The sequence below is a fragment of the Ranitomeya imitator genome, chromosome 1, assembly GCF_032444005.1.
Source record: "Ranitomeya imitator isolate aRanImi1 chromosome 1, aRanImi1.pri, whole genome shotgun sequence".
Taxonomy (NCBI): Eukaryota; Metazoa; Chordata; class Amphibia; order Anura; family Dendrobatidae; genus Ranitomeya; species Ranitomeya imitator.
Window position 1 is genome coordinate 843,185,282 of NC_091282.1, and position 11,954 is coordinate 843,197,235.

The window sequence follows — 11,954 nt, forward strand, 5'->3', positions numbered from 1 at the left end:
TTGCTGATGTTTCAGACAGTTAATGAACCGGGATATATTTTGGAAAAGAGTACCACATGTTTCTCGAAAGCTACGGTGCCATCCTTCGACATCATTATTTGTTCGCTGTTGATCATTCAATGTTCGCTCATACACATTCCAGAATTGAATTGGAAACAAAGGTGCTTGACGGCCTCTGCGATTCATTCGACCGATATAGCTGTCTTCAAAATAGTTAGCAATAGGTATTGCTTCTTGTGGAAAGTCAGGATCTTCCACCAACTCTTCAAATGATTGCACAACATTCTGTGGTGGTAGAAAGGCCAGGGCAGGTATCATGCATATCCAACGGGCAAATTCATGGTCACCTTGGTATTGCATCTTGAGTCCTTCATTTTGAACTTTACGCCAAACCGACTGTGATAAGTGGAAAAAGCAACCAGTCTTCACAAGGTTGGGGAACTCACTTTCAAATGCCTGTATTGCAGCTAGTTCAAAATCCAACATCAGGTTGTTTGGCTGCAGTCCAGGCTGCAAGTTCTTCAGCTCTTGCAGCAACCTCTGGTATGTAGAACGGCTCTTGTCTGTCAGCAAGGTGTACACTAGCGGAACAACAAGACCGCTGTGGACTACATGGATTGTGTAAAGTTGCTTAAACAAGGCTAGTGTAGTGAAAAACATGCCATCAGCAAACCACTCTTTACTTTGTGCCAGTAGATGGAGATTGTCTCTTGTTGCAAATATCAACATACGGCTGTGTTCATTTCCTAATTTAAAATGAAAGTATTAGTAGAGGAAATAACAGAAAAAGTGTAACAAGCAGCAGACAGAGAATTTTGGGATAAATTCACAAAAAAAAATATCCAAATCAGAAGCCTCTGTTCATATCTCACATTAAAAACTCACATTTTGCTCCAGATTTTCGGATTTCATAATAAAAAAACTGAAGCAAACTCTAGTGTGAAGGGGCCAACCAATAGTTTTTTACAACATATATTGTCCCAGTGGAAAATGATATATTTTTGTTTAAAATTAAAATTACTTCCAAACTTGAAATAGGTCACATTTTTAGGGTACCTTTAGACCCTTCAATTAGACGGCCGTTCAGCACGGCCGATCGCCGCCATGCTGAACAGCTGTCTAGTTGACAGCCGCATCCAGACGCGGCGTGCGGCTAGACGTCTGAATGAACGACTTGGAGGGCCGCCCGCCTGAATGAGGTGTTCCATTCAAGCGGATGGGCGCGCTAGTCGTCGGGTGGGCAGGGCGGACGTTCGTGACTATGCTGTCTCATTGAGAGGATTGTGCAGGATGCAAAAAACGCCAGTAAAATCACCAGTGTGCTTTTGGCCTAAAGGTACCTTCACACATAACAATATTGTTAACGATATCATTGCTATTTGTGACGTAGCAACGATATCGTTAATGAAATCGTTATGTGTGACAGCGACCAACGATCAGGCCCCTGCTGGGAGATCTAACAAAAATAGCACACCCTCATAGAAATAAATAAGATCCCTTCATATATTATATAGATAAACCAATGGAGAACCCATGAAGACACTGGATCAATGATAAAAACACCAAACCCTTTATTAGAACAAATCTATAAAAAATACATATAAGACAGTATAACAAACTGGTGAGATATGATATACCATAGATACAGGGTCATAGCAGAAGCACAAGACTGATCCGACTCCCTTGCATAATAACTTATATAGAATAGCTACCACAGATGTGTGGGTATCATGTAAACAGAAAGGCTCATAAATAGTACTGGAAGTGCGGCTAACCTACAATATATATGCAATATATATATGAACAATTCCACATCAGATAACAAAATCACATGGAGGTAACGATATAGCAGTCACACATACCTGTAGACATAATGGAGCCCAAAAGAAGGGAGTCGTACAGACTAGGCACACCTCGACGCGCGTTTCGCTGCAACGGCAGCTTCGTCAGGAGGTACAGTGGCCTGTCTGCTGAAGCCCTTATATATATAGTCCCCCTCATGTGTGGATGTAAAACACCTGTGACGCGGCGCATCGGCGTCATGATGCGGTATCACCGCGGGGACGGCGCTCAGTGTGCACGCCATCCGGTCACGTGCTCCGGTCACGTGACCGGGCACGTAACCAGGACGACTGAGCATCACGAGAGGCACCTCCCCACAGCAGCACCGCAGCGCATGCGCGCCGTGCGCACTATGACACTTGTAACCCGGCGCATCGGTGCCATGATGCGGCCACACCGCGGGGACGGCGTTCAGTGTGCACGCCGCCCGGTCACGTGCTCCGGTCACGAGACCGGGCACGCAACCAGGACGACGGGACATCACCAAAGACACCTCCCCACAGCGGCGCCGCAGCGCATGCGCACCGTGCGCACCCAAGTGTAAACAGAAAAATGGGATATAACAGTGCTCCCATAATAGATAACCTAACCAGAGTAGAATACCCATCCGTAACCCCCCATACCCATACAAAGGATCTAGCTAGCCATGGCGGCAGGTAAGTAAACGGGGCCACGACTGGCCGTACACAATCCAAACAGGTAATATATAAATAAATTAACAAATCTAAGCCCTGCCAGTAGACTAGACCTGAATATCCGACACAGTGGCACATGATGTACAGAATCTAAGAGTATACACAACTATTATGGTGATACAGCGGTGATAGAACAGTAATGAGAATAAGAGGTGCTAAAATCATGAATAATTTCTCTGTTCTCTGCTTGACATGCCACTAGTGTTCCCAGGAAATCGCCGTGTCCTCCGTACATCCAAGAGACAATCTATTATAGAGGTGGGCATCGAAACAGGATCCGAAGATGTTGTTACTAACTGTAGCTAGAATGGGGGTAAAAAGAAAAAGGGTAAATATATAATACAGAGTGGCGTCCTAAGACTCCATCAGCCGTAAGACTATTAAATACGCCATCATGGGCCAACAGGTAGAATAAGGAGGACATAAGACTAAAGGGAACAGAAGGAAACCTAAAGGATAAGCAATAAAACCAAAGTAGTATATGAGCACAAGGACAACAGACAAACAACAATGAATAAAATTCGCGCTAGTCCAAGAAAGATTTAAAGCTAATATATTCGTTAAGCCCATTGGGGGCCATCGTGTCCAGATCCACCGTCCATCTAGTTTCCTTTTTTAAAAGCTCTTTTTTATAGTTACCACCTCTGATACCTAGCTGCACCCGATCGATCCCTCTAACTTTAAATGTTCTGGGATTACTATTATGGTGTTGCCTGAAATGCCTAGGTATCGTTTTTAATGTATCTATATCCACTGCCATGGCCGCATTCTTGATGTCTCGTACGTGCTCCAACACCCGCACACGTAGCTCCCGCGTGGTCATGCCGATGTATATCAGATTGCACTCGCATTTGGCATAATATACCACATTGTCTGTTCTGCAATTAATAAAGTGGGTAATAGAAAAACTTCTATTACCACTACTATTAGCAAATGTGGAAGTTCTCTCCAGAAAACGGCATGCAGAACAGCTACCACATTGAAACAATCCCCACCTAGGGCCAGTTCTCTCAGTAAAGTATGTTCTCTGGGGTGCAACATAGTGGCTCTTTGTCAGTATATCTTTTAAATTTCTAGACCTACGCCAGGTTACAGATGGATAGGTCGAAATGTGTGGTGCCACATCCTCATCTGCCAAGAGCACAGGCCAATATTTACGTAAGGTACTCGATAGCCCCTTCCATTCGGAATTGAAGGAGGTAATAAAGCGGACCAGTGAGTTCTCTTTACCTTCCATTGGAGTCTTATGTCTGGATTGGGCCAGGAGTGCGTCACGTGACGCAAACTTGGCCCTCCTATAACCTGCACGGATCACCTTGCGGTTGTATCCTCTTTGTTGCAAATTCCTCTTGAGGACCATGGCCTGTTGTTCAAATGTATGGTCATCAGAACAAATACGTCTGATACGTAGGAACTGGCTGATGGGTACTGATCTAAAGGTTTGAGGATGATGCGAAGACGTGGCATGTAATAAAGCATTGGTGGCAGTGGACTTACGGAAGACATCAGTGGAAATGAATCCCCCGCCATCCCTCACAAGAGACACATCCAGGAATTCCACTTCCTTTTTACTATATTTCCACGTTAGATTGATGTTCAGATGATTATCATTCAACCTGTTCAGAAAGGAAATGAGAGAAGCCTCAGAACCCTGCCAGATAAAGAGTACATCATCTATATAGCGAGACCATGAGACCACGGCGTCAATACCCTCTGTATTTTGGACAATCTCACGTTCCCACAGCCCCAGGAAAAGATTAGCGTATGAGGGCGCACAAGTCGCCCCCATCGCAGTTCCCTGGAGCTGTAGGAAGTAACGGTCTTTAAAAACAAAAAAGTTATGAGTGAGGGAAAAATAAAGCAAGTCCAAAATAAAACTGCAAAGTCGTTCATTGGTATGGGCAATAGTAAGAAAAAATCTAGACGCCGCGATCCCATGGTCATGCCATATAGATGTGTAGAGTGACTCAACGTCACAGGTCACTAGATACATATTATCTTCAAGCTGTATACCATTGAGGCGATTCAAGATGTCTGTTGTGTCGCCTATAAAGGACGGCAGGGTCTCCACACACTGCTGGAGATAAAAATCAATATACCTACAGATCTTTTCAGTGAGGCTCCCCATGCCTGACACTATAGGTCGACCGGGCGGGTTGGTAGTATTCTTGTGGACTTTTGGTGTAAGGTAAAATGTAGGTACTATGGGAAATTCCACCATAAGTCCCTCCATCATTTTGGTGGAAATGACACCAGTATCTCTAGCCAACCTGAGTATGGATTCTAATTCCATTTTGTAGCATTCAAGTGGGTTATTTGTTAGTCGTCTGTAGCACTGGGCTACATTTAATTGTTTGAATGCCTCCCGTTCATACATATCTGTTGGCCAGATCACAACATTACCCCCCTTGTCAGCAGGTTTTATGACTATATCTTTCATGTTTTTCAGTTCTTTGATAGCTCTATTTTGCGCTGCTGACAGATTGTAATTTGTGGGTTTTGTTGAAATATTGGCTATATCTTTTTTTACTAATTTCACAAAAATGTCAACGTTAGGGCATATCCCACTAGGGGGAAAATGTTGTGATCGGCCATGCAGGTACGTGGGGACACTTACTTGACTCTGTGTCTCCTGTTCAGCTAGAAGATCCTCAAGATCGGACAGGGTTCTAGCCTCAATATCACTAGGGGAAATATTTTTCGTCTGATTAGCAAAAAATTTTTTGAAATTCAGCTTCCTAGCGAAGAGCTCTAAGTCTTTAATCATGGTAAAGGTATTAAATGGTGCCACTGGTGCAAAAGTCAGCCCTCTTTCTAGAACCTGTGTTTGTGTGGATGTGAGCACTCTCTCCGAGAGGTTAATTACCTTTAATACCGAGGTTGTCGTCTCTCCCTCCTTGTTGCGTTCCGCGTATTCATAGGACGGAAAGGGGTGGCGGCTTGTTGAGGTGGTTGGTCTGCCCGTCGTGCCTCTCCTACCCCACCCCGTTTGTCTAAAAAAGACTCTCCACATGATTCTTCAGATTGTGTGGATATAATAGATGAAGACCTTGAATGCTGTCTTTGATTAGATTTTTTGTTATTGCTAAATTGCCACCTATAGACTCTTCTCTGCTCGTAATCCTGTTGATCTCTGCGGAACTTTTTAATCTTCTGACTCTGTATATCTTGTTCCCACTTATTTAATTCAGCCTCAATTTCTTTGTCAAATTTGTTGCACTCCTCTGCCGTTAGGGTGGCTTGAATCTTGGTTCTCAAAGAGTCAATTTCTCCTTCAATATTGTCAAGTTTCTTTTTATCAGACCCGATTAGTAACTCCAACAATGTACGTGAGCATCTAGATAGCGTATCTTCCCACTTGCTCGTAAATGCTGAATCACAATCAGATGTGGGGTAGATCTGGACTCTAAGCCCCCTGGGAATGATGTCTTTTTGAAGATAGTTTTCTAATGATACCTTATTCCACCACACCTTAGTACGTGTGTGGAGTAAACTCTTAATATTAGCTTTCAAATCTTTCACATCACCAGCTTCCGCATCAGCCCCTGACTTCTCACCAAACAGGACCCCTAACTGGTTAATCCAGACTTTATCACGTTTGCGGAAGTCCATGTATGCATTAGTAGAGGTATCTGTAAACACAGACAAATACAGATGTAACAAAAATAGCACACCCTCATAGAAATAAATAAGATCCCTTCATATATTATATAGATAAACCAATGGAGAACCCATGAAGACACTGGATCAATGATAAAAACACCAAACCCTTTATTAGAACAAATCTATAAAAAATACATATAAGACAGTATAACAAACTGGTGAGATATGATATACCATAGATACAGGGTCATAGCAGAAGCACAAGACTGATCCGACTCCCTTGCATAATAACTTATATAGAATAGCTACCACAGATGTGTGGGTATCATGTAAACAGAAAGGCTCATAAATAGTACTGGAAGTGCGGCTAACCTACAATATATATGCAATATATATATGAACAATTCCACATCAGATAACAAAATCACATGGAGGTAACGATATAGCAGTCACACATACCTGTAGACATAATGGAGCCCAAAAGAAGGGAGTCGTACAGACTAGGCACACCTCTATAGGTGGCAATTTAGCAATAACAAAAAATCTAATCAAAGACAGCATTCAAGGTCTTCATCTATTATATCCACACAATCTGAAGAATCATGTGGAGAGTCTTTTTTAGACAAACGGGGTGGGGTAGGAGAGGCACGACGGGCAGACCAACCACCTCAACAAGCCGCCACCCCTTTCCGTCCTATGAATACGCGGAACGCAACAAGGAGGGAGAGACGACAACCTCGGTATTAAAGGTAATTAACCTCTCGGAGAGAGTGCTCACATCCACACAAACACAGGTTCTAGAAAGAGGGCTGACTTTTGCACCAGTGGCACCCTTTAATACCTTTACCATGATTAAAGACTTAGAGCTCTTCGCTAGGAAGCTGAATTTCAAAAAATTTTTTGCTAATCAGACGAAAAATATTTCCCCTAGTGATATTGAGGCTAGAACCCTGTCCGATCTTGAGGATCTTCTAGCTGAACAGGAGACACAGAGTCAAGTAAGTGTCCCCACGTACCTGCATGGCCGATCACAACATTTTCCCCCTAGTGGGATATGCCCTAACGTTGACATTTTTGTGAAATTAGTAAAAAAAGATATAGCCAATATTTCAACAAAACCCACAAATTACAATCTGTCAGCAGCGCAAAATAGAGCTATCAAAGAACTGAAAAACATGAAAGATATAGTCATAAAACCTGCTGACAAGGGGGGTAATGTTGTGATCTGGCCAACAGATATGTATGAACGGGAGGCATTCAAACAATTAAATGTAGCCCAGTGCTACAGACGACTAACAAATAACCCACTTGAATGCTACAAAATGGAATTAGAATCCATACTCAGGTTGGCTAGAGATACTGGTGTCATTTCCACCAAAATGATGGAGGGACTTATGGTGGAATTTCCCATAGTACCTACATTTTACCTTACACCAAAAGTCCACAAGAATACTACCAACCCGCCCGGTCGACCTATAGTGTCAGGCATGGGGAGCCTCACTGAAAAGATCTGTAGGTATATTGATTTTTATCTCCAGCAGTGTGTGGAGACCCTGCCGTCCTTTATAGGCGACACAACAGACATCTTGAATCGCCTCAATGGTATACAGCTTGAAGATAATATGTATCTAGTGACCTGTGACGTTGAGTCACTCTATACATCTATATGGCATGACCATGGGATCGCGGCGTCTAGATTTTTTCTTACTATTGCCCATACCAATGAACGACTTTGCAGTTTTATTTTGGACTTGCTTTATTTTTCCCTCACTCATAACTTTTTTGTTTTTAAAGACCGTTACTTCCTACAGCTCCAGGGAACTGCGATGGGGGCGACTTGTGCGCCCTCATACGCTAATCTTTTCCTGGGGCTGTGGGAACGTGAGATTGTCCAAAATACAGAGGGTATTGACGCCGTGGTCTCATGGTCTCGCTATATAGATGATGTACTCTTTATCTGGCAGGGTTCTGAGGCTTCTCTCATTTCCTTTCTGAACAGGTTGAATGATAATCATCTGAACATCAATCTAACGTGGAAATATAGTAAAAAGGAAGTGGAATTCCTGGATGTGTCTCTTGTGAGGGATGGCGGGGGATTCATTTCCACTGATGTCTTCCGTAAGTCCACTGCCACCAATGCTTTATTACATGCCACGTCTTCGCATCATCCTCAAACCCATCAGCCAGTTCCTACGTATCAGACGTATTTGTTCTGATGACCATACATTTGAACAACAGGCCATGGTCCTCAAGAGGAATTTGCAACAAAGAGGATACAACCGCAAGGTGATCCGTGCAGGTTATAGGAGGGCCAAGTTTGCGTCACGTGACGCACTCCTGGCCCAATCCAGACATAAGACTCCAATGGAAGGTAAAGAGAACTCACTGGTCCGCTTTATTACCTCCTTCAATTCCGAATGGAAGGGGCTATCGAGTACCTTATGTAAATATTGGCCTGTGCTCTTGGCAGATGAGGATGTGGCACCACACATTTCGACCTATCCATCTGTAACCTGGCGTAGGTCTAGAAATTTAAAAGATATACTGACAAAGAGCCACTATGTTGCACCCCAGAGAACATACTTTACTGAGAGAACTGGCCCTAGGTGGGGATCGTTTCAATGTGGTAGCTGTTCTGCATGCCGTTTTCTGGAGAGAACTTCCACATTTGCTAATAGTAGTGGTAATAGAAGTTTTTCTATTACCCACTTTATTAATTGCAGAACAGACAATGTGGTATATTATGCCAAATGCGAGTGCAATCTGATATACATCGGCATGACCACGCGGGAGCTACGTGTGCGGGTGTTGGAGCACGTACGAGACATCAAGAATGCGGCCATGGCAGTGGATATAGATACATTAAAAACGATACCTAGGCATTTCAGGCAACACCATAATAGTAATCCCAGAACATTTAAAGTTAGAGGGATCGATCGGGTGCAGCTAGGTATCAGAGGTGGTAACTATAAAAAAGAGCTTTTAAAAAAGGAAACTAGATGGACGGTGGATCTGGACACGATGGCCCCCAATGGGCTTAACGAATATATTAGCTTTAAATCTTTCTTGGACTAGCGCGAATTTTATTCATTGTTGTTTGTCTGTTGTCCTTGTGCTCATATACTACTTTGGTTTTATTGCTTATCCTTTAGGTTTCCTTCTGTTCCCTTTAGTCTTATGTCCTCCTTATTCTACCTGTTGGCCCATGATGGCGTATTTAATAGTCTTACGGCTGATGGAGTCTTAGGACGCCACTCTGTATTATATATTTACCCTTTTTCTTTTTACCCCCATTCTAGCTACAGTTAGTAACAACATCTTCGGATCCTGTTTCGATGCCCACCTCTATAATAGATTGTCTCTTGGATGTACGGAGGACACGGCGATTTCCTGGGAACACTAGTGGCATGTCAAGCAGAGAACAGAGAAATTATTCATGATTTTAGCACCTCTTATTCTCATTACTGTTCTATCACCGCTGTATCACCATAATAGTTGTGTATACTCTTAGATTCTGTACATCATGTGCCACTGTGTCGGATATTCAGGTCTAGTCTACTGGCAGGGCTTAGATTTGTTAATTTATTTATATATTACCTGTTTGGATTGTGTACGGCCAGTCGTGGCCCCGTTTACTTACCTGCCGCCATGGCTAGCTAGATCCTTTGTATGGGTATGGGGGGTTACGGATGGGTATTCTACTCTGGTTAGGTTATCTATTATGGGAGCACTGTTATATCCCATTTTTCTGTTTACACTTGGGTGCGCACGGTGCGCATGCGCTGCGGCGCCGCTGTGGGGAGGTGTCTTTGGTGATGTCCCGTCGTCCTGGTTGCGTGCCCGGTCTCGTGACCGGAGCACGTGACCGGGCGGCGTGCACACTGAACGCCGTCCCCGCGGTGTGGCCGCATCATGGCACCGATGCGCCGGGTTACAAGTGTCATAGTGCGCACGGCGCGCATGCGCTGCGGTGCTGCTGTGGGGAGGTGCCTCTCGTGATGCTCAGTCGTCCTGGTTAAGTGCCCGGTCACGTGACCGGAGCACGTGACCGGATGGCGTGCACACTGAGCGCCGTCCCCGCGGTGATACCGCATCATGACGCCGATGCGCCGCGTCACAGGTGTTTTACATCCACACATGAGGGGGACTATATATATAAGGGCTTCAGCAGACAGGCCACTGTACCTCCTGACGAAGCTGCCGTTGCAGCGAAACGCGTGTCGAGGTGTGCCTAGTCTGTACGACTCCCTTCTTTTGGGCTCCATTATGTCTACAGGTATGTGTGACTGCTATATCGTTACCTCCATGTGATTTTGTTATCTGATGTGGAATTGTTCATATATATATTGCATATATATTGTAGGTTAGCCGCACTTCCAGTACTATTTATGAGCCTTTCTGTTTACATGATACCCACACATCTGTGGTAGCTATTCTATATAAGTTATTATGCAAGGGAGTCGGATCAGTCTTGTGCTTCTGCTATGACCCTGTATCTATGGTATATCATATCTCACCAGTTTGTTATACTGTCTTATATGTATTTTTTATAGATTTGTTCTAATAAAGGGTTTGGTGTTTTTATCATTGATCCAGTGTCTTCATGGGTTCTCCATTGGTTTACCCTGCTGGGAGATCGTTGGTCGCTGAATAAAGTCCAGAACTTTATTTCGTCGCTGGACTCCCTGGAGACATCGCTGGATCGGCGTGTGTGACACCGATCCAGCGATGTCTTCACTGGTAACCAGGGTAAACATCGGGTAACTAAGCGCAGGGCCGCGCTTAGTAACCCGATGTTTACCCTGGTTACCATGCTAAAAGTAAAAAAAAAAAAACACTAGATACTTACCTACCGCTGTCTGTCCTCCAGCGCTGCGCTCTGCACTCCTCCTGTACTGGCTGTGAGCCGGAAAGCAGAGCGGTGACGTCACCGCTCTGCTTTCCGGCTCCCAGACAGTACAGGAGGAGTGCAGAGCGCAGCGCTGGAGGACAGACGGCTGTAGGTAAGTATCTAGTGTTTGTTTTTTTTTACTTTTAGCATGGTAACCAGGGTAAACACCGGGTTACTAAGCGCGGCCCTGCGCTTAGTTACCCGATGTTTACCCTGGTTACCGGCATCGTTGGTCGCTGGAGAGCGGTCTGTGTGACAGCTCTCCAGCGACCAAACAGCGACGCTGCAGCGATTCGGATCGTTGTCGGTATCGCTGCAGCGTCGCTAAATGTGAAGGGGCCTTTAGGCATAACTGAATGGTCCATTAGGCTGGGGTCATATGCAGCATTAATGTGTAAATCCCATCCACATGCTGATGAAAAAATTTTGTTTACAAAAAAAAAACATGCAGTGCAGCATGTCAATGTATGCTGCCATTATACAAAGAAAATTCCAGCCATTTAGATAAGAGGCTGAAATCCTGCACTAAAACCTGCACCTAAATCCATAGAGTTAAGTGAAGATTTTGATACAGAATTAGGGTACCACAATAGTGGCCACAATTGCAGGCACAAATACATTCCTGTGGGATCTGCAGTTGCTACCGCAATTACAGCCGCTGCGGAGATGCGGCTCCGCAATCCCCTTCCATCAGTGGGCACGAGGCCTCAGGCTTTATCCAGACAAGCTGGATTTACAGGCGTATTCTGTGCTGTGTTTCCTGAATGAAACCCGCCCTTTCATGTCTATGGTGCGGGTTACGGGCAGATTACGGCTGGGGCCAGAAAACGCCCCACCGGAAAATAGCTTTAAAGCTATTTTCCGGCGGATCCCGTGCTTAACTTGCCCATTCAAGGGAATGGGCAAGAGGGAAACCTCCTGAA

The 11,954-nt window shown here is 44.4% G+C and overlaps 2 long non-coding RNA genes across 2 annotated transcripts; one reads left to right on the plus strand and one right to left on the minus strand.

Moving 5' to 3' along the window:
* Nucleotides 1-1,609: 1,609 nt before the first annotated feature.
* Nucleotides 1,610-6,211, minus strand: LOC138658159 (uncharacterized). Its single transcript, XR_011317367.1, has 3 exons — nt 5,404-6,211; nt 4,035-4,153; nt 1,610-2,839 (listed from the first exon to the last, which is right to left on the minus strand). It is a non-coding gene; the product is annotated as an uncharacterized lncRNA (long non-coding RNA).
* A 472-nt stretch (nt 6,212-6,683) lies between these two features.
* Nucleotides 6,684-10,088, plus strand: LOC138658160 (uncharacterized). The gene is made up of 3 exons (XR_011317368.1): nt 6,684-6,889; nt 8,140-8,258; nt 9,440-10,088. It is a non-coding gene; the product is annotated as an uncharacterized lncRNA (long non-coding RNA).
* Nucleotides 10,089-11,954: the final 1,866 nt, after the last annotated feature.